Here is an 18,579-nt window from a genome sequence, read left to right as displayed (position 1 = left end):
TCATGCATTTTCATGCTGTGCCACTGCTTTCCCCCCCCCCCCTCTCTCTCTCTGACTGTTGCAACACAAAGGCAATCACTGCAATTAAAGTGCAAAATGACTCATCATGACCATACATTTTCGGTGTTTTAAAAAGCATCAGGGAAAGCTTATAGTCCTTGAAAAAAAAATAGAACAAGCCCACTCTCCACACTATTTCTCTGCGGTTCCTAGTAGTTTCACGAGGCATTTGTTATGTGCACTGACATTTGACATTCTATTTTTTTTCTTCTTTTAATTTGACCCTTTGGGAGTGGAAACCTTGAAGGCATCCCAACACTTTCTCCGACAGTTAAAATGTGTTTCAGATTAAAAAAGAAAAGAGAAATTGAGACATACATGATTCATGCCAGTCCAGCCATGACACCCGCATTGTCCCACGCGCATCACCCTCCTCTTTGCCCTTAAGTGGTTTGAGAAAAACACTTGTATTATTATTTTAAACACATTTCACATGTTGACAGTTGGTACATAATGTACGACTGTGTGCATCAATTATGTAATGCAATTCAGGCTATGACCATATATAATTTATCTGATTCTCAATCTCTTAAATTATTTAATCAAAAGCTATTTTTACCATTATTACTCTTCCCAAATAGTTTTATCTTTTGTTAGTCCATCTTCTATACTTTTTCACATCAATGTGTCGTGTGTGTGCACCGAATATACTTTCAGGACGTGTGTCAAGAGTGTCCATTGTCAGCCAGGTCTACTCAACCTTAAAAAGGGTTAACACTCTCAAACTGCAAAGAGGACTTCAACAGTGAGCCTCTGGCAAGCAAATGCCATGAGTTTTTTTTTGTTTTTTTAGTTGTCGTTTCTTTTTGAAAAATATGCTCTCAAGCTACAAAATGTGATCTATTATGTCTTGATGAATGGGGTCAATTGCCAAACACTCCCTCCAAAAAGTAGGTTATTTTTATATTTGGTTTACAACATCATTTAAAAAAACAAATGCTTGTCCTTTTTGAGGTGACCTAGCTGCTTTTGAAGCAAATTTTAGGAGTAGATAACACAGTAGCGCCTAGATCACTTATCGACCTGTGGCAGCTGCCACTGCGAAATCTGGTATGCCATTTCATATGCCGTGGCATGTTACTGCGCCCTGTGTATTGGCAAGAATCTTGTGATTTGACAGACATCCCAATACAGGTGCAACGATACGAAATATTGGGATATATTGGGATCAAATCAAAATCAAATCAGTGTTTATTTGTATAGCCCAATATCACAAATAGACATTTGCCTCAGTGGGCTTTACATTCCATACAGTACGACACCCTGCCCTTACACCCTTAGCTCGACTGAGAAAAATTCCCAGTAAAAAACCCTTATCGGGATTAAAAAATTGTGAAACCTCAGGGAGAGTTGACAGAGTAAGGGATCCCTCTCCCAGGACGGACATGCTGCAAATGTCGTAAGTAGAGAATATCATAAAGGAGTCAATCATTGACCAGCTGTTTACATGGTAATACTACATTAAAATATGACTAGTGAATAGTGTGGATGCAGGAGAGATCTACAAGCAATCAGATGCAGAACAGTTGGACCTGCGTTTGTATTTCACAGTTATAGATTCAACTTTATTTATTATTAAATCATCATAGTAGCCTACTACTTATTGTGCAGTTTAAACAGAGGAATAAACATATGCCTCATTCAGTGAAAACCTCAAACCTGCATATACAGGAAGGCTAAGATAAACATGAGAAATTACATTTGTAAACAGTGTTATAAATAGTATACATGGTCACTGCAATATTTGACATAAAACAATTTTTGTGCAATCTGAACAAAGGAATTACCTGGCTCTGTATCATTAAAAAAAAGAACTAGAAAATCTTGCGGAGATTTTAAAAGTACAGGCCCACCAGCGCAGACCGCCAGCCCTGCATCGACCCAGCTGGAAACGCCTTGCGAACAGCGCCGCGGTTCTTCTGAAGACGAGTCCCAAGGTGGGGCCGATCTGACGGCCGCCAACTTGGTAAATCAGCAGCAAAGGGCCGCCCTTGTAAAGACGTTTTGGTCAAAGGCGGCCATTTTTCTTGAGCTATCTCGCTAAAACTTTAAACAGACATGTATGGTCCCCTAAGGATGTGTACACAATTTGGTGATGATAGGTTTGAAATCCATAAAGTGAATGTCCCATGACTGTATTTCAGTTTATGCAAATTAGGGAAGAAAAATCATGGCTGTCCCCTATGGTCCAAGAGGCTTTATTGTGGAGCTTTATTGTGGAGCTGTACGAGTGTAGTAGATTTCAAGTCCATCAGAGTTAGGGGGAAAGGGGCGTGGCCTGTCAAACATTGCATTTCCGAGCTAAGGTTTTCGCATTTGTGGCGCCCCCTATGGTTAATCTGTAATGCTACCATCCTTGTTTTGCACATATCCAGAAAGTTTAATGATGATAGGACCTATGGTTAATGTGTTATGGCCAATTAGCTGCTAAACTCTGCCCTTGCGTAAACGTTTTGGTCAATGGCGGCCATGTTTTTAAAGCTAACATACTAATCTTTTATGGACATGTGTATCTTTGTCCCAGAGGATTCATGAGAAATTTGGTGTTGATACAGTGAAATTTGATTGACTAATTAGTGAAAAATATTCATAGGCGGACTTATAGTATATGGTATAATTATGTATTGATACAGTATCGCGAAGATAGGTATCGCGGTATTTACTTGTATCGATATGTTCTAACATCCCTACCTAGCGGTTTATGTCGCTCACTAGCATACATGACATACCTTTCTGTCAGGAATGGTATGTTGAATTTTCAAAGGCTTATGTCACTGCGGCCTAGCGGTTTATGCTGCTCACTACATGGCATGCCATTCAATCAAATTTACACAACACTACCCCATGGACAGTAAATTAACTTATTATTTTTGCCAATCCCTGCCGATGTAATAATGATTGAAAACTAGCCTTATTAGCCTAGCCAATGTCCCTGTTTTTTCCTTCAAGCGTAAGGCTAATCCTAACATTTGGAAATATAAATCGTCCTCTTCCTGGCCTATTGGCAAGTTATCAAGTAGTAAGACTGGCTCCACTGGCTAGGCTAACGATAGTGACCATTGTGACCTGGTGCGAGAGAAGGGCATGCCATGTAGTTAGCGGCATAACCCGATAGGGCGCAGTGACATACCACGGCGAAATGGCATACCAAATGTCACAGTTGCAGCTGTCACGGGTCGATAAGGAATCTCGGCATCACTCAGATAACAGGCTCAAAATCTGAAAAGGTACTTTGTTAATGATAATATCAGATTGATTGCAATAACTGAGTTTTGATTTGAAGACTAACTGACCATGCCGATTGTGCTTCTTTTTGAACTGGTTAACATACAGCATTTGGCATATAGTTGACAACCAATGTTTACATGTTGTTTGATGCCCCCTTTGCAATCCCTGTCTCCATTACTTTCTCCATGGTACAACAGACAGCTTTATCCATAAGAAAATAACATGAAGCCGGAGTACATTTTTTAATCTAAGTTATGTTACTGTTGTGTTTAAACGCATGGATTTATTTGGAAAAGTCTGCCTGTAGTAAGCATTTGTGTGCCGTGAGAAGTCTGTTACCAAATATAATTTCATCCATCATTCAGACAGAAAGGTGTGAAGACAAGCAAATGGGTAGACGTTGCAAAGTGAAAAGTGATTTTTGTAGCAGCTAGCTAAATCTTGGATATTGAATTTGCTCACATTTCTTCTCAAAGATTAAGGGTTTGAAATGGATTATTTCCATCAAAACAAAGATGGAGAAGAGAAAAAGCAGATGGGAACCTCTGCAGTTTTTGTGAAACTTCTATCCCATCTATTGATTATTGAAGATATTCTATTTGTCATCTTTCTCCCTCAATGTAAATACTTGAATTGGCAGTCAGTGTTAAAACAAATCACCCCAAATTCTGAACTTTTTGCACCGTGTTTGTCAAAAGAACCACTCTGTTTTTACAGTGGTTTTTTTTGTTGTTGTTGAAGATTTTACGCTTTTTATTGGGTACATTTGGAGAGACATAATTGAAATGAAGAAGGGTAGAACATGCAGAGAACTGACCGCCGGTCGGATTCGGACCAGATCTGCTGCGATGAGGTTAAAGCCTCTAGGGGGACGTTCTAAACGCTACACCACGAGCGCCCCCCATGTTTAAAAAACAGTACAACATCATACAGTTGTTTCATATTATGTGCAAATTACTTAATTCATCAGAGCAATAGGGGAGACCGGGACTAGTAGGCACACTTTTTACTCTCGTGAGAATTGCTCATTACCTAAACATCTTTCAATAGTCATTCCTACATTACATTGAGGCTTAATGTGTTGGCTTGAAATGTGTACCCCTCACTTTTTCTAAGTTATTATAATAAAGAAGAAATTAATCATCAAAGACACCCTTACACATTGTCACGTTGTCACACACTATGGGGTTGTTTGTCACAATGGTATCTTAATGGGAAAATTCTTAAAAAGAAGGCAAGAAAGCGGAACAGCCTAGATAACTTACTGTTTCTTCTTCTCCAGCTGGTGTGGAGTGCACTGGGGTGCAGTAGCCTTGGCAGCTGGTCTAGTTTGGGATGCACTGGGTTGTTTTGATTTTGTTGCCCTTTTTTTCTTTTGCATGTTAGCTGCCTTTTACTGCTCTATTCTTTCCTTCTCTGGGGTGTCAGTGAGGATACATTTGGACATTTTCCTTCGTTTTCGGGTTCCTTTTCTGGCTGCAGCCTTTGGATAACATGTGACTAGCACACCCCCAAAAAGTGTGACGACCAACCCCAACTTGAACTTCTTGCTAGCATCAAGGCCAACAACCATCTGACAACTAATAAGCTTGCTAACAACAATCTAAACTATAGCTTACCCTTCACACTTTTTTAGGGTAACAAGTGTTTTGTTATAAACCCATTGTGTAAAAGCCTAGAAGAAAAATACTGAGGAGCTAAATATTATCAATTTGACATGAAAAACACAAACAGTCCTCTCACCTCAAATTCAGCAGTCTAACTCCAAAGAAGACTATGTAGGTGACCTCTGGTCCCAATTCTGGATATTTACATACCAAAATTTCACAGACAGCGCCTTCTGGTTCCGAGATATAACGATTGTGACAACCAACTCGTGTGACATATAACCCTGTTCTCCCCTACTGTACCCTCACATTCAGAGAGGCCCCATCATGATTTAATATGTTGCTGCAGATGACCTAATTTTTAGAGGATGGAGAATAATCTTCTGTAATGCGGAGATAACGAGGGAAACATGCAAAGTTTTAGATTTGGGTGGTCAGCGTTGGATAAAGGAGAAGTGAGCGTAGCAAAAGGAGAGTTATGACTTGAATTTGAGGCTGTAGTAGTTGCTATTTGAAGCCAGTAGAGGGTGTCTGCAAAATTCATGTTGCCATTAATCACTGCAGTTGTTCAAACCACCTAGGACCATCAGCGAAGCTCCTGAAGAATATAATGGATTCATTTGTCACAGGAGGGCGACGAATCCCAGCAAAGAACGTGGACAGATGATTTAACAGCGGAGAAATCTATAAAATAGAGTCAGAGCGTCATTGTGTTTAATATTGTGTACTGAAGCCGCAATAATTCACTTGACGTCAGTGTATAAAGGCAGAGTGTTTGTGCATCCCCTGTTGAAACACGAGAAAAACATGATTACTTCCCCAGTGTGACTTTTTCATGATATTAAGCCTTGAGAGACCAATTCATTGCCGTGTGTGTGTGTGTGTGTGTGTGTGTGTGTGTGTGTGTGTGTGTGTGTGTGTGTGTGTGTGTGTGTGTGTGTGTCTGTCTGTCTGTCTGTCTGTCTGTGTTCTCAATACATGGCAACTGTTCTGAACATGGCAACTGCTAACTGCCTTCAACATGGAAGGACAATCATACCAGCATATTCTGTGAGAGAAACGTGTGAAGTAAAACATCAGTGTATTATTTTTTCTTCTTCTTTTTCTTCTCGTTTGTACCAGGATCGGCAAAGCTCAGGAATCCATTTTCATTTCACTTCTGACAAATTGTGCTAATTTGCAAGTCACAGAGGACCGTTGAAAGTTATCACCGTTTATCAAATGATGCAAAACTGCTGGAAAAATCCTGAAGGGGGAATAACAGAATATTTCTTGAGTTGCTCGATGAATTTGCATACATACATTCATGGATGGTTTCTATTTGAATACAAATGCTAACTAGGTCGGTTGCAATATGGTTATGTTTCTCATGATTCAGCTGATGCAATTTCTCACCTTGATTGTCTTTTAACAAGCGCTGTAACAGTTATATGTGGCGGCTGCATCTTGGTCATCCCCCACAATCAACACAGTTGTTTCGTGTCTCCTCATTAAGCCTTGCTTTTAGTTGCTGTGCTCCACTGGCTTTAAAAAAACATTGGTAGTTGGCTCCGTATTCAATGAGACAACACTTTTTATTTCCTTGCTATGGTTGAAAAGAGCAATGACAATTCTCCAATTCCCCTCGTGGTCCAAAGTCATTCAAATTAAGATACCTCTGACTTTCATCAATAATTCAGAAGTTGCAGCGTTTATCTCCCTCCTGGCACTGGCTGGCGTCTTTTTAGGCACAGAGCTGGAGCTGGCAGATGTTTGGACACATGGGCACCCAGCGCTGTACAAAACAAGCTGTCAGAGTAATGCGGCCCGATAAAGGAAATCATCTTGTCAGCACCGCTACAGACAACTGCCTCCACCGTGTTGTACACCACATCCTTGACTTGATTGGAGCATGTTAAATCCTGCATTAGCGTTTTAGTTTTGTGGTTCTGTTCAAAGTATGATGTGTTAAAAACTGTGCACATTAAAGGAATAGTTCCAAATTCCATTCCTGTAACTGAGCGCATTTTAGAATCAAATACATGCGACGAGCGCAACATAACGTGGTAAATGACCGTCCCAAGACCCAACAAGCATAGAGGAGCATTGAGTGATGTTGTAAAGTTTATCTTTTGACTTGCTCTCCTTGACTACCAATATTTGAGCTCAGCTAATCTGGATGAGTGACCAATGACAATTTCTAAATCAAAAAATGCACGCACAGTTACAGGAACGGAAAAAATGTAACTATTAATTCCTATACGTGTGGAGATCCTCTGAGCTCTCTCCTTATTAATTCTATTGTGTATTTCAGTTTATCCCTGGCCTCTCCTGAACATCATGATATCCAAGGGTCCTCTTGCCTTAACCAATCATATAAATGGGTCTCTATTCACCTGCATAATCACACCAAATACCGACTTGATGTTGGATCCCATTAGTAAATTTATAGACAATTTATTCCAAGATGAATTAAACCTGCTGAGGTGGCAAGCGTTGGCCGGATGCAGAATTGTATTATAATAAACAGGGGCACATTTTTAACATTTCAAGTAGAGGTATAGCAGTGAAATGTATGCCCTTTTCCTGCTAAATTGAAATAAATTTTATATTCTCAAGGCAGCAGGTACTTTTACTTTCAGTGGGTCCGGAGGGAAAGATGACCCAACACAGATTTTTGTTCCTCATGAAAAGGAACAAGTCTGAAGGTCTGAAGGCTCTGAGTCATTCCTGGTGGCTCCATCTCTCTATTCATATACAGTATACTGTATCATATTTTATTTAAGTGCCTTTCTGTCTTTTTTTGTCCCATTAATGATTTTCTGCTGTGTCAAATTGACGCTGCACATACTTTTCCTTTTTAAATCAATACGGAAAAAAAAACATCCATGCAAATTTGTTCACACAGTATTCATTTATATGAGCAGCAAAAATAATTAATAACAATGTTTTCTTTTTATTATTGATATTTCCTGGAACAAAACTACCTCTTGAAGTGTAAATCTATTTAGTCAAGGTACATACTGTACACGTTTGTCTCCTTTGGAAGTGAGATTTTACCAGTGCCTTAACCAACTCCTCTACAAATGACCCTCCTCATGTGAATCTCTCTTACGTTGTGCCAAATGTATGTGGGGCTGAAATCTGTTGTGCGGACGTTTCTTTCTTTTAACACTTACCTGTATTTTTATCCTGCACCAGCCACATATGGAAGTGCATTACATCACCTTTTTTGAAATTCTCAGAAAATTAGCCATAAAGCGTTAAAATAATAGAACCCATCTTTAGTGTGTACCAACCAGGTTTGAGACAATGTACCAATGTACCCACGAGAGACTTAACACAGTGCAGAATTTTGAAGTGAATTACGCAGTCACAGATAAAAGCGCTATAACATTAATAATATCTTTAAATGTATGCAAGTGTACAGTATTCACAACTGATAATGAGATGTAATTTATGCGAATATGAGGGATGAATATTTTACTAGCTGGCTTAAAAAAAATAAAAGAAACATTTTCACTCTCCAACGCAAGCGTGAAAAATCAATAGCCAGAATCTAAATGCAGCATAAGGAAGAGAGCCAAATAGTGCCGCTGGGTGCCTGGAGTTCCATTTGAGCAATACAATTATGAAAATTGGAGTTATGTAGATGAACAAAAGGATTGCTATTGGAAAATGTGACATTGTCCTCGATTCTTATCATAAACATGTAAAAGAAAAAAATATATATAAAAGAATAAAAGAAACAAAATGCCTTTGGTCGGAAGTACACATGTTTGTGTGGAGCAGGATTAACTTGAATATCTCTCAAGTGTCCATGGTTATATCGACCCAATCAAGTTAGAAGAATAGATTCCAAGCAGTAGCTATGCTTGGCAGTGCTTAGCAGTAGAAACAACCCAGCAGCAAGGTCAAACTGCTTACAGCATTTTATTTGTCTGAATCAGATTTATTTACTTTTATAATGGAACAATCTATCTTTTCTCTGCCTGATATTGTAAATTAAACTAAACTGCTAAATGTCTGACCACCGAATTGCTTTTATACCGCCTGCATTTATTTTCATTTGAACCTCAAGCCCACAGGTAGGTCAGATGTATTTAATATCACAGAAGGCTAATTTCTCCACACTTAAAGCAAGGAAATTAGAAAAATAACAGACTACCTTACTTATTCTACTTACTTTACTAACTGTAACCCAGGTCAATCCTTTTGAGACCAATGATCTATTTGTAAGAGAGATCTGGTCATGACAGAGTTGACACATTTAGATGAATTGTTAAATGTGTTGCTATTATGTTTATATTGCCCTTATTTACTCTGTGGTATCTGTTATTTTCCTGACCTACTGTACCATGTGGTTTGCTCTTAGTGACAGTGGAGTGATGCTTTATGAAACAAGTGTGTGCAAATTACACAGAGGTATACTCTGTCATCTGAATTACAACAACAACAAAAAGAAAACACCTAAGCTTCAGCTGAATCCCATGGAGACATTTAGAACTTTGGCCTGCGAATAAGGATGTTATTTTGATGTGACAATTAAGCCTGAAACGTGAACCTTTAGGTTTATGTACTTTTTCGATTTTATTTTATTTTTTATTTACTTGTATTTTTCCTAACACATGAACACCTGCGAAACAATCTTTATGTGCAATATGTCACCTGGCATTCAAGGCATCCTGCAGGCATACTGTAGGTGTGAGATTGCAGCATATTGTGGTATTTTCTGTATATGACAGAGATGGGATATCTTATGGAGAGGTAAGGAAAGAAATCAATTCTACCATCAATACACCATTACAAGGCTTCTTTATGTGCCTTAAAAGGTCTTGTATCTCTGTTTGGGTCTGGTTCTAATAATGAAATATTATTAAAATATATATGTGTGACCTTTATGCAATGTGTCTAATGCAGTGGCTCCATACTTATATGCAAACATGGTGGCCTACTTATTATATTTGAAATATGTTGCATATATATATAAACAACTTAAAAAATACAGTACATTCCTCCATAAAGCTAATTTTAACATATGCTGTTATCCTCCCATAGCTATGCGTAGAGTACCTATCCAGACACCTTTGTTTGACGAGCTCCATTCACTCTCCCCACCTGAACCATCACTGGATTGATGCATGCCGAAAATCATATCCTGAGCTACTCATCTGTATAGTGGGTAACACTTTACAATAAGGTACACAAAAAAAGAGTAGTTACCCTTTTGAAAAGGTTAGTTACTCTTTTGAAAAGGTTAGTTACCCTTTTCAAAAAGGTTAGTTACCCTTTTCAAAAAGGTTAGTTACCCTTTTGAAAAAGGTTAGTTACCCTTTTGAAAAAGAGTAGTTACTCTTTTCAAAAGGTTAGTTACCCTTTTCAAAAGGTTAGTTACCCTTTTCAAAAAGGTTAGTTACCTTTTTCAAAAAGAGTAGTTACCCTTTTGAAAAAGAGTAGTTACCCTTTTGAAAAGGTTAGTTACCCTTTTGAAAAGGTTAGTTACCCTTTTCAAAAAGGTTAGTTACCCTTTTCAAAAAGAGTAGTTACCCTTTTCAAAAGGTTAGTTACCCTTTTCAAAAAGGTTAGTTACCCTTTTGAAAAGGTTAGTTACCCTTTTCAAAAAGGTTAGTTACCCTTTTCAAAAAGAGTAGTTACCCTTTTCAAAAAGAGTAGTTACCCTTTTCAAAAGGTTAGTTACCCTTTTCAAAAGGTTAGTTACCCTTTTCAAAAAGGTTAGTTACCCTTTTCAAAAAGAGTAGTTACCCTTTTGAAAAGGTTAGTTACCCTTTTCAAAAGGTTAGTTACCCTTTTCAAAAAGGTTAGTTACCCTTTTGAAAAGGTTAGTTTCCCTTTTGAAAAGTTTAGTTTACCTTTTGAAAAGGTAAGTTTTTGAATTTTCTCCATCCACTTAGAATGGGGCTGTGGAGTCATTTTTGGAAAATAACATTTCAGATCCACATACATATTTTCATATATTTTCATATTTTCGGGGTCCTGGGGCCCATTCCAGAGGAGGTAATTTCAAACTCCTGAAAAAAGTTGAACATTTTGAAAGTTATTAGAGGAAAAGCATTCTCAAACTCTCGACTTAGGCAAATTTCACTTAGTTCAAAAGGGTAACTAACCTTTTCAAAAGGTTAGTTACCCTTTTGAAAAGTTTAGTTACCCTTTTCAAAAAGAGTAGTTACCCTTTTGAAAAGGTTAGTTACCCTTTTGAACTAAGTGAAATTTGCCTAAGTCGAGAGTTTGAGAATGCTTTTCCTCTAATAACTTTCAAAATGTTCAACTTTTTCAGGAGTTTGAAATTACCTCCTCTGGAATGGGCCCCAGGACCCCGAAAATATGAAAATATATGAAAATATGTATGTGGATCTGAAATGTTATTTTCCAAAAATGACTCCACAGCCCCATTCTAAGTGGATGGAGAAAATTCAAAAACGTACCTTTTCAAAAGGGTAACTAACCTTTTCAAAAGGGTAACTACTCTTTTTCAAAAGGGTAACTACTCTTTTTGAAAAGGGTAACTAACCTTTTTGAAAAGGGTAACTAACCTTTTCAAAAGAGTAACTACTCTTTTTGAAAAGGGTAACTAACCTTTTGAAAAGGGTAACTACTCTTTTTCAAAAGGGTAACTACTCTTCTTGAAAAGGGTAACTAACCTTTTCAAAAGGGTAACTACTCTTTTCGAAAAGGGTAAATACTCTTTTTGAAAAGGGTAACTAACCTTTTTGAAAAGGGTAACTAACCTTTTCAAAAGGGTAACTACTCTTTTTGAAAAGGGTAACTACTCTTTTTGAAAAGGGTAACTAACCTTTTCAAAAGGGTAACTAACCTTTTCAAAAGGGTAACTACTCTTTTCAAAAAGGGTAACTACTCTTTTCGAAAAGGGTAAATACTCTTTTTGAAAAGGGTAACTAACCTTTTTGAAAAGGGTAACTAACCTTTTTGAAAAGGGTAACTAACCTTTTCAAAAGGGTAACTACTCTTTTTGAAAAGGGTAACTAACCTTTTTGAAAAGGGTAACTAACCTTTTCAAAAGGGTAACTACTCTTTTTTTGTGTACCTTATTGTAAAGTGTTACCGTATAGTGGCTCGCATCCAGCTCATGCTTTGTTTTAGGTCCCAGAGAAAAAAGATGGTTCTGAATCCATGAGTAGACAAGAAGTGTTCACTACTTGGATGCCAGGACTCTGCCTTTGGGTTGAGCTACATTATCCAATGCACAGAGAAAACTGAAAATAAATCAAGCTTTATTGTGTGCAGGAGATAGATAGCCGTCCCGTGGGAGAACAGCCAGCTCCGAACATGCACAAGCATTTTAAATGAAAGGAAGTGTCTTGAAGTGATGCAGTCTTCAATGGCAATAAATGAAACATGTTTCTCTAAAAACCTGTTGTCCTGATGCTGTGCATTTGTTAACTTCACTCTCAGGGAAAATCCTAAACAGAAATATAAATATATTTGTGATAAGGAAGACAGACACATTTTATATAGTTTTTGAGCCCCTTTCGCAGGAGAAATCCTGAATTGAATTTCTTCAGCGCTCTGCCGCAACAATAATAGTGGCTTACTCTGCAGATATACGATACAGGCCTGCATACAAAGCATAGATTCAATACAAATGCTTGATGTCAGGCCTGACAGTTGAAAAAACAATACACTCCTGACACTCCCCAAGCCTTTGTTTTATCGACCAACCTCCCCTCCACAGTCATTGTGGAGTCTATAATAAAAATGCATCAGATGCATCTCACTGTCCTCAGCAGAACGTCACTCAGGGGACGTCATGTAGACCTTTATGAGAGCTAATGACCCACGGCTTTTAGAGTCCCACAACCATCAGCATAATTAAGTTCAATGTCTGTGCACAACCTTTCGTTTATGTGCCCTTGAAAGCAAAAATGGCTAATATTGACAAATGAACAGAGGGATCAGACTCCATTGGCAGGGAATGTACATTTTCAGGGGATGTTGCCAACAACAGTCAATCCACCCCGTCAGATCAAGTTCAGTTGCTAGATTGACTACAATTACATATTGAGTAACACTTGACACCTCATGTTTAGCGTTTATAAGGCATATATAGAAGTTGTTCATGACGTACAATAACAAAGTAGTAGTAAGAAAATGTGGACATGTGTATGTGTTATTGATGTGCATGCCAACATTTACAGCTTCTACCATTAAGTCTGTATGATAGCTGTGCTGATATTTAGTAATACATGATACACACACGAATATCTACATACATTATACTACTACTACTACATTATATTGCGATATACAGCTTTTAAAAGTGTAAAACAATCGCTTTTATCAGTTTTGGTCACAGTTGTTCATTCCGGTATGACACATTTTACCCAACCGTATCACACTTATAGTACTGCTGTAAGGCAACCCTGTTCATTGAAAAACCTTCCAGGTGACTACCTCATAAAGCTGCTTGAGAGAATACCAAGAGTGTGCAAAGTTGTCATCAAAGCAAATCATGGAAACTTTGAAGAATCTAAAATATAAATCATTCTGGTTTGTTTAACACTTTTGTTTACTACATAATTCCATATGTGTTCCTTCATAGTCTGGATGTCTTCAATATTAATCTATTATGTAGAGAAAAAAGGAAAACAATTAAAAATATTGAATGAGAAGGTGTGTCCAAACGTTTGACTGGTACTGTATGTCTGTGCTTTTTTGTGATCTGAATTTATAGGTTAAGATAATGAATTATGGATGCGATCTCCTGTGACTGGTTATACATCTCACCGACAAAATGCATGTATAACAACAATTAGCACCTCATACTAATCTGGAAGTGTTTTAAAATGCGAGAGTCTGTAATGATTATTGTCTGTTTCTCACATTTCCCCTTTTTATATGACTTTTGCATACTCTGTTTTCAAAAGTTACAAAAGTGAGGTTAATTATAGGACATGATATGACTTGTTATTCAATCTCTGGGATGGGTTAAAACTAGTTTTATTGATTTTAATAACTTGCACAAATTCTTATTTTCTTGGAAATTATGAATTACCAGCTCGTTTCAATGTATTGATAGTGTTTACACAAAGTGAAAACAATCAGCTATTTCTTTACAAAAATTCTACACTTATCTAAGAAGAGCATAAAGCTTTTTGGTTTGCAAATAATCTGCAAACAATAATTTAAGATTCATACCTGCAGCATCCGGTTAGTAGATACATGCTGAGCCACAGCAAAGAGAACCCTGCTGTATGTAAATATATATACACATTCTTTCTAGAGAAGATCTTTTTTGAACACACAATATTTTGACCAATGGAACCCCAGCTGATGGACAGCATTTGCTTTGTTTGGAAATATGTGTCAAACATTTCTGCATAATTATGGGGAAAAATAAGCAATGCAATGAGATTGCTGGCTGTACAGTCATTTCTACCACAACTCATTAGTTTTAAATTGTGAGGAGGAATGTTTATACCCCAGTTGACCTCTCGTTCTCTCCATTCAGTTCTGTCAAATTAACTCAAAGATACTGTGGGTGGTGACATCATTTCAGCAGTTTGCTGTGAATTCAAAGCTGGACTCAGATGCTGACAGAAAGTCATAGTAATGGAGCCCACACTGGCCAAACAGTAATGAGAAAAAAGGGTTGGTTTCTTTTTTTTTATGAAAAATACTGTAAAAACGTTTCTGTAAAGGCCTGAAACTATAACTTTATATTCAACATTAAATGGAAAGTTATACATTTACATTACACACAATACAGTGTGTTTTATTTTTATTTTTAGCTCACATGTGAAATCAGTATTCTGCCAGAACCGTCATGGCAGTCACACTTGCATTCAGACATTAAAGCTATTCTTACCTTTGTAAGGTTTTTACACTTATTTTAAATGACTTTAAAATGGTATAAATAAGGTTTTTACACTCTAAAATGCATGGTAGACCCACCAGGAATAAAAAGAAACAATTATTTCAGTCTCATAATATTAGGTGAAAACTACAACCAATCAAATCGTTCGGACCGAACGATTTGATTGGCCGACAGACCTGTCTGTTTCCCCTGCTTCTGTATGGCGCATTCTGCGCGCGTCATCAAGGCGCGTCCTCAGGTAGAGGGTTTGTTTTGATTCTACGGCAGGGCAGACAGTAGCGACTGAACATGGAAGACCAAAGTGGATCACGGCGTACTGAACCAGCCGCTCCGAAGGAAAAAACGACAAGTTTAGCAGAAAAGGCCACAAGAAAGAAGGAGCTTGATGCTGCAAGAGGAAAAACTCGGATAAACATCGGGTCTGCTTTTGTGAAATGGAGGGAACTTATGAAGCAGCAGCCCGAGCTAACAACGGACGAAATGGTGGCGGAGTTCGTGCTGGAAAGGTATTTTTTATTTTGCATAACCTAACCTACAACCTCATATAACCTTACGATTGACCATTTGTTGCAGCCACTTACCGGGATCACGTATAGCATAATGCTAACGGACCTACCGTTAGCTCCAGCTAATGAGGCAGTTTGCTCGGGAAATAAAGACATATTCTCCGCTTACAGTCTTCCTCACCGTTTCACACAGCACTAGTGTGCTTTAAATTGTTTTGGCTCATTGACACACACATTCACACACCGAAGGCAGCAGTTAGCAGGGTGCTAACTGTCCATGTGTGTAAATCATAGTAGGCTACGTGATATCATATCCGTGTTTGTCGCTGTTTCCATGTTCAGTACGCACAGTTTATCATAATTTAACTTTCTGCTACAACCCGCCAACTCACGTTAATATTTGTGTGTGTGTGTGTGTTTGTGTTTTAGTTACGGAAATACAACGTCGACGCCAATAAGACGTGGTTTTAAGAGGCCTCCTCCGCCAGTATTGTCCACCATTGCAGAATCAATTTCAGAACGGTAAGCCTTGTTTGTTAATGTTATCGTCTGCCCATCAACTTGGATCACACACGTTTTTTTGTTTTGCGATGATGACGTGAACAAGTAAATTGTTAAAAGTGATACGTTATTGGTGTGTAATCAAGCCTAGAGCTTATGCTAAACAGTTTCCCTACCCCCATCAGAACATGAGAAATGTAACTGATGTTTCCAGAACACTATAAATCATCTCTACTCATGTGCTGTGTGGTAACAACAGCAACGTATCTAATGTTGTGAAAAATGCCCATTATGCTCACCAGAGACCTCACTTCACACAATACAAACAAGGTACAGTTATCAAATGTTTAAAAATAACATCTTTTTAAAGTGAACAGACATTTTATTCACTCATCCAAACTTAGAATTACGTAACACTGACTTCTCTTTCTGATTTCCTAAATGCAGTGTTACATCAGCACATTGTCACCCCACCTTCACTCCCCCCCCCCATATACTCAGCACTCCTTTCAATCTAATGAAAGCTTATTCTATAGCTTCCAGACAGGCGACGCCTTGTCTATTGTCTTGTGTCTTATGCGTTGACCCCTCCCCACCTGTTGAGTCAATCACTTCCCTTTCAGAAAGTCTGAGCCTTTCCCCCTTCATGCCAATCAGACACACTGCATGTTGTTTACTGGGTCGAGAACTGAATGCTTTGATTATAACTGTAATATAAGTAACAGTATAAAGTAGGAACATGTGGAGTATTCAATTTTCATTTTACAGCACTTCATGCTGCACTCTAAAAAGTCAGTAGACCGCTGACAGGGCCTACCACCTCATGTCATAATGAATTTTTATTCACCACTGGGTGTGACATAGTTGTTGAGGGTACAATGACAATGAGTTTAAGTCTGAAGTCTGTTTGAACATTTATTATTAGAGGAATTCAAAATACACACTATATAATACTATGTTGTTCCTTGATAGTCTATATATCTTTTGATTATTCTCCTTATAAAGTGAAACCCATCTAATATCAACTTACCACATTTTTATTTGTTAGTAACAGTACTTTTTGTGTCCTCTGTCAGCTACCACAAAATGTTCAACAAAAAAGCGGTGGCTACTGTCTGTACATAAAGAAGGCCAAGAAGAGTTATGAGTACATAAAAGACCTCCAGTGTGCCATCATACGCTGCAAGTTGGACCGGTTGGCGGCAGGGAAGGGCATGCCTCGGAAAAGAACGATGAGACCAGATGACCCCCGACGACTTGGGACTCTCAGTGGTGTCCCTGCACCATTAACGGAACAAATATTGGAGACTCAACGCAGCAGAGGTCGTGGTGAGTCGACATGTGATTGACACCTACTGTTTTTTGTAATAACATCTCTCATTGGAGAAGGAGCATAACTTCTCCTTATACTGTATGTAACCTGTTAGATTATAAGTGTCCATAAACGCATTATCGGTAGAAGATAAAGTTAAATCTTTTCAGCTGGCTAGTAACCTGACTTTGCAATTTTGTCCAATGTTACATTTTGATTTTTATTACTCTCTGTCAAGGTGAACCACTCCCGCAAAAGTAGAAGACAACCCGCACCAACCAGGGCTTGTCCTGGCATCAAACCTGCCGTCTTGTCTGGAAGGATAACCGGAGAACTCTGGATCTAAAGCAATATTTTCAAAGTTTTGCCTTATGTCATTGGTTTCCATAATGTACGATATTTGTCTTTGGGATCACTGAATTCCCTCGGTAACATAAGAAAACATTAAAACATTAAAATCAAATTGATTCTGAAGTTCATACAGAATACGTGGAGAAATTAAACTAAGGGGCATTCTGTAAGCATTCAGTTGAAATTCAAAGAATACACTTCCTGTGCTGGCATCAAGGGAAAATAAATATTATAATATTAAGATTTTCTGCACATCAGATGTAATGGTGGGAACGAAGCGCAGGAGCAGCAATAAGTCGTGTGTGATGTTCTGCATAGTGTAACCAAAGCATAAGAAAAACATGATGTAAGAAAATGGCAGTTTGACATTTTTAAACTGTATTGACTTGAATTGACTATAAATGAAATTTCAAAGATGTAAATCAACACAACAGAGTAAACGCATGTATTTTTAATTTAAAAATATGGGTCAATAACTATGACAAATATACAGTAATAAGACTGTACTATGTACATAATTCACAGGGCAGGGTACACTGTTGGCCTGATGTATTTTTTTTTTTTTTTTGCGTTGTGGAAAACCACGGCCCCTGCCTTTCATTCCCCTGCCATGGCTTCCTCTGCCTCCACTTTCAATCCTTGCTTTCTTCCTCCTACTTGAGGTGCCTTTGCCTGGAGAATCATCATCATCTCAATATCATCATCTCCCTCTTTGAAAACTTCAAGGCTGTAGTCAGGATCTACTGCACTGTCGTCCTAGAAGCACCAACATGTAAAAACAAAGACAGAAAATGTTTTACTTTATAAGAATATCAGGGTGAAGATAGAGACATAGGAACACTTTCTGAAAATACATGTTTTGCATATATTCATTGTTTTACTATAACTCATATCTCTGTGAAATTATGCTTATGAAGCTAAAATTCTAGATCAAAAGCATAGCAAAATGTGTTTCCAATGTCTCTGCCAAGTTTGAATATTATGTAGCCTAGTGAGGCAGAGCAAAATCACAACAACAACACACTGTATTTATAGCTTTGTATTATTTGGCTGCTGGTTATATAGGTTTTTGTCATACGGGAATAATAGTGGTAGTGTTGTATTCAGCTGGAGCTAGCTTTCATATTGGTGAATAGAGCATCGGAGCATTAGAAATAGAAGCTTCAAGCTTTCGACATTGAA

At 38.0% G+C, this 18,579-nt stretch overlaps 1 long non-coding RNA gene across 1 annotated transcript; it reads left to right on the top strand.

The window, feature by feature from the left end:
- Positions 1 to 15,002: 15,002 nt before the first annotated feature.
- LOC307248866 lies at positions 15,003 to 18,042 on the top strand. The gene is made up of 4 exons (XR_013844817.1): positions 15,003 to 15,233; positions 15,663 to 15,755; positions 16,811 to 17,063; positions 17,285 to 18,042. It is a non-coding gene; the product is annotated as an uncharacterized lncRNA (long non-coding RNA).
- The last annotated feature ends 537 nt before the right edge of the window (positions 18,043 to 18,579 follow it).

The sequence above is a fragment of the Ammodytes marinus genome, assembly GCF_949987685.1.
Source record: "Ammodytes marinus genome assembly, chromosome: 4".
In the NCBI taxonomy this organism is placed as follows: Eukaryota; Metazoa; Chordata; class Actinopteri; order Uranoscopiformes; family Ammodytidae; genus Ammodytes; species Ammodytes marinus.
This window is presented reverse-complemented; position numbering and strand designations above follow the sequence as displayed.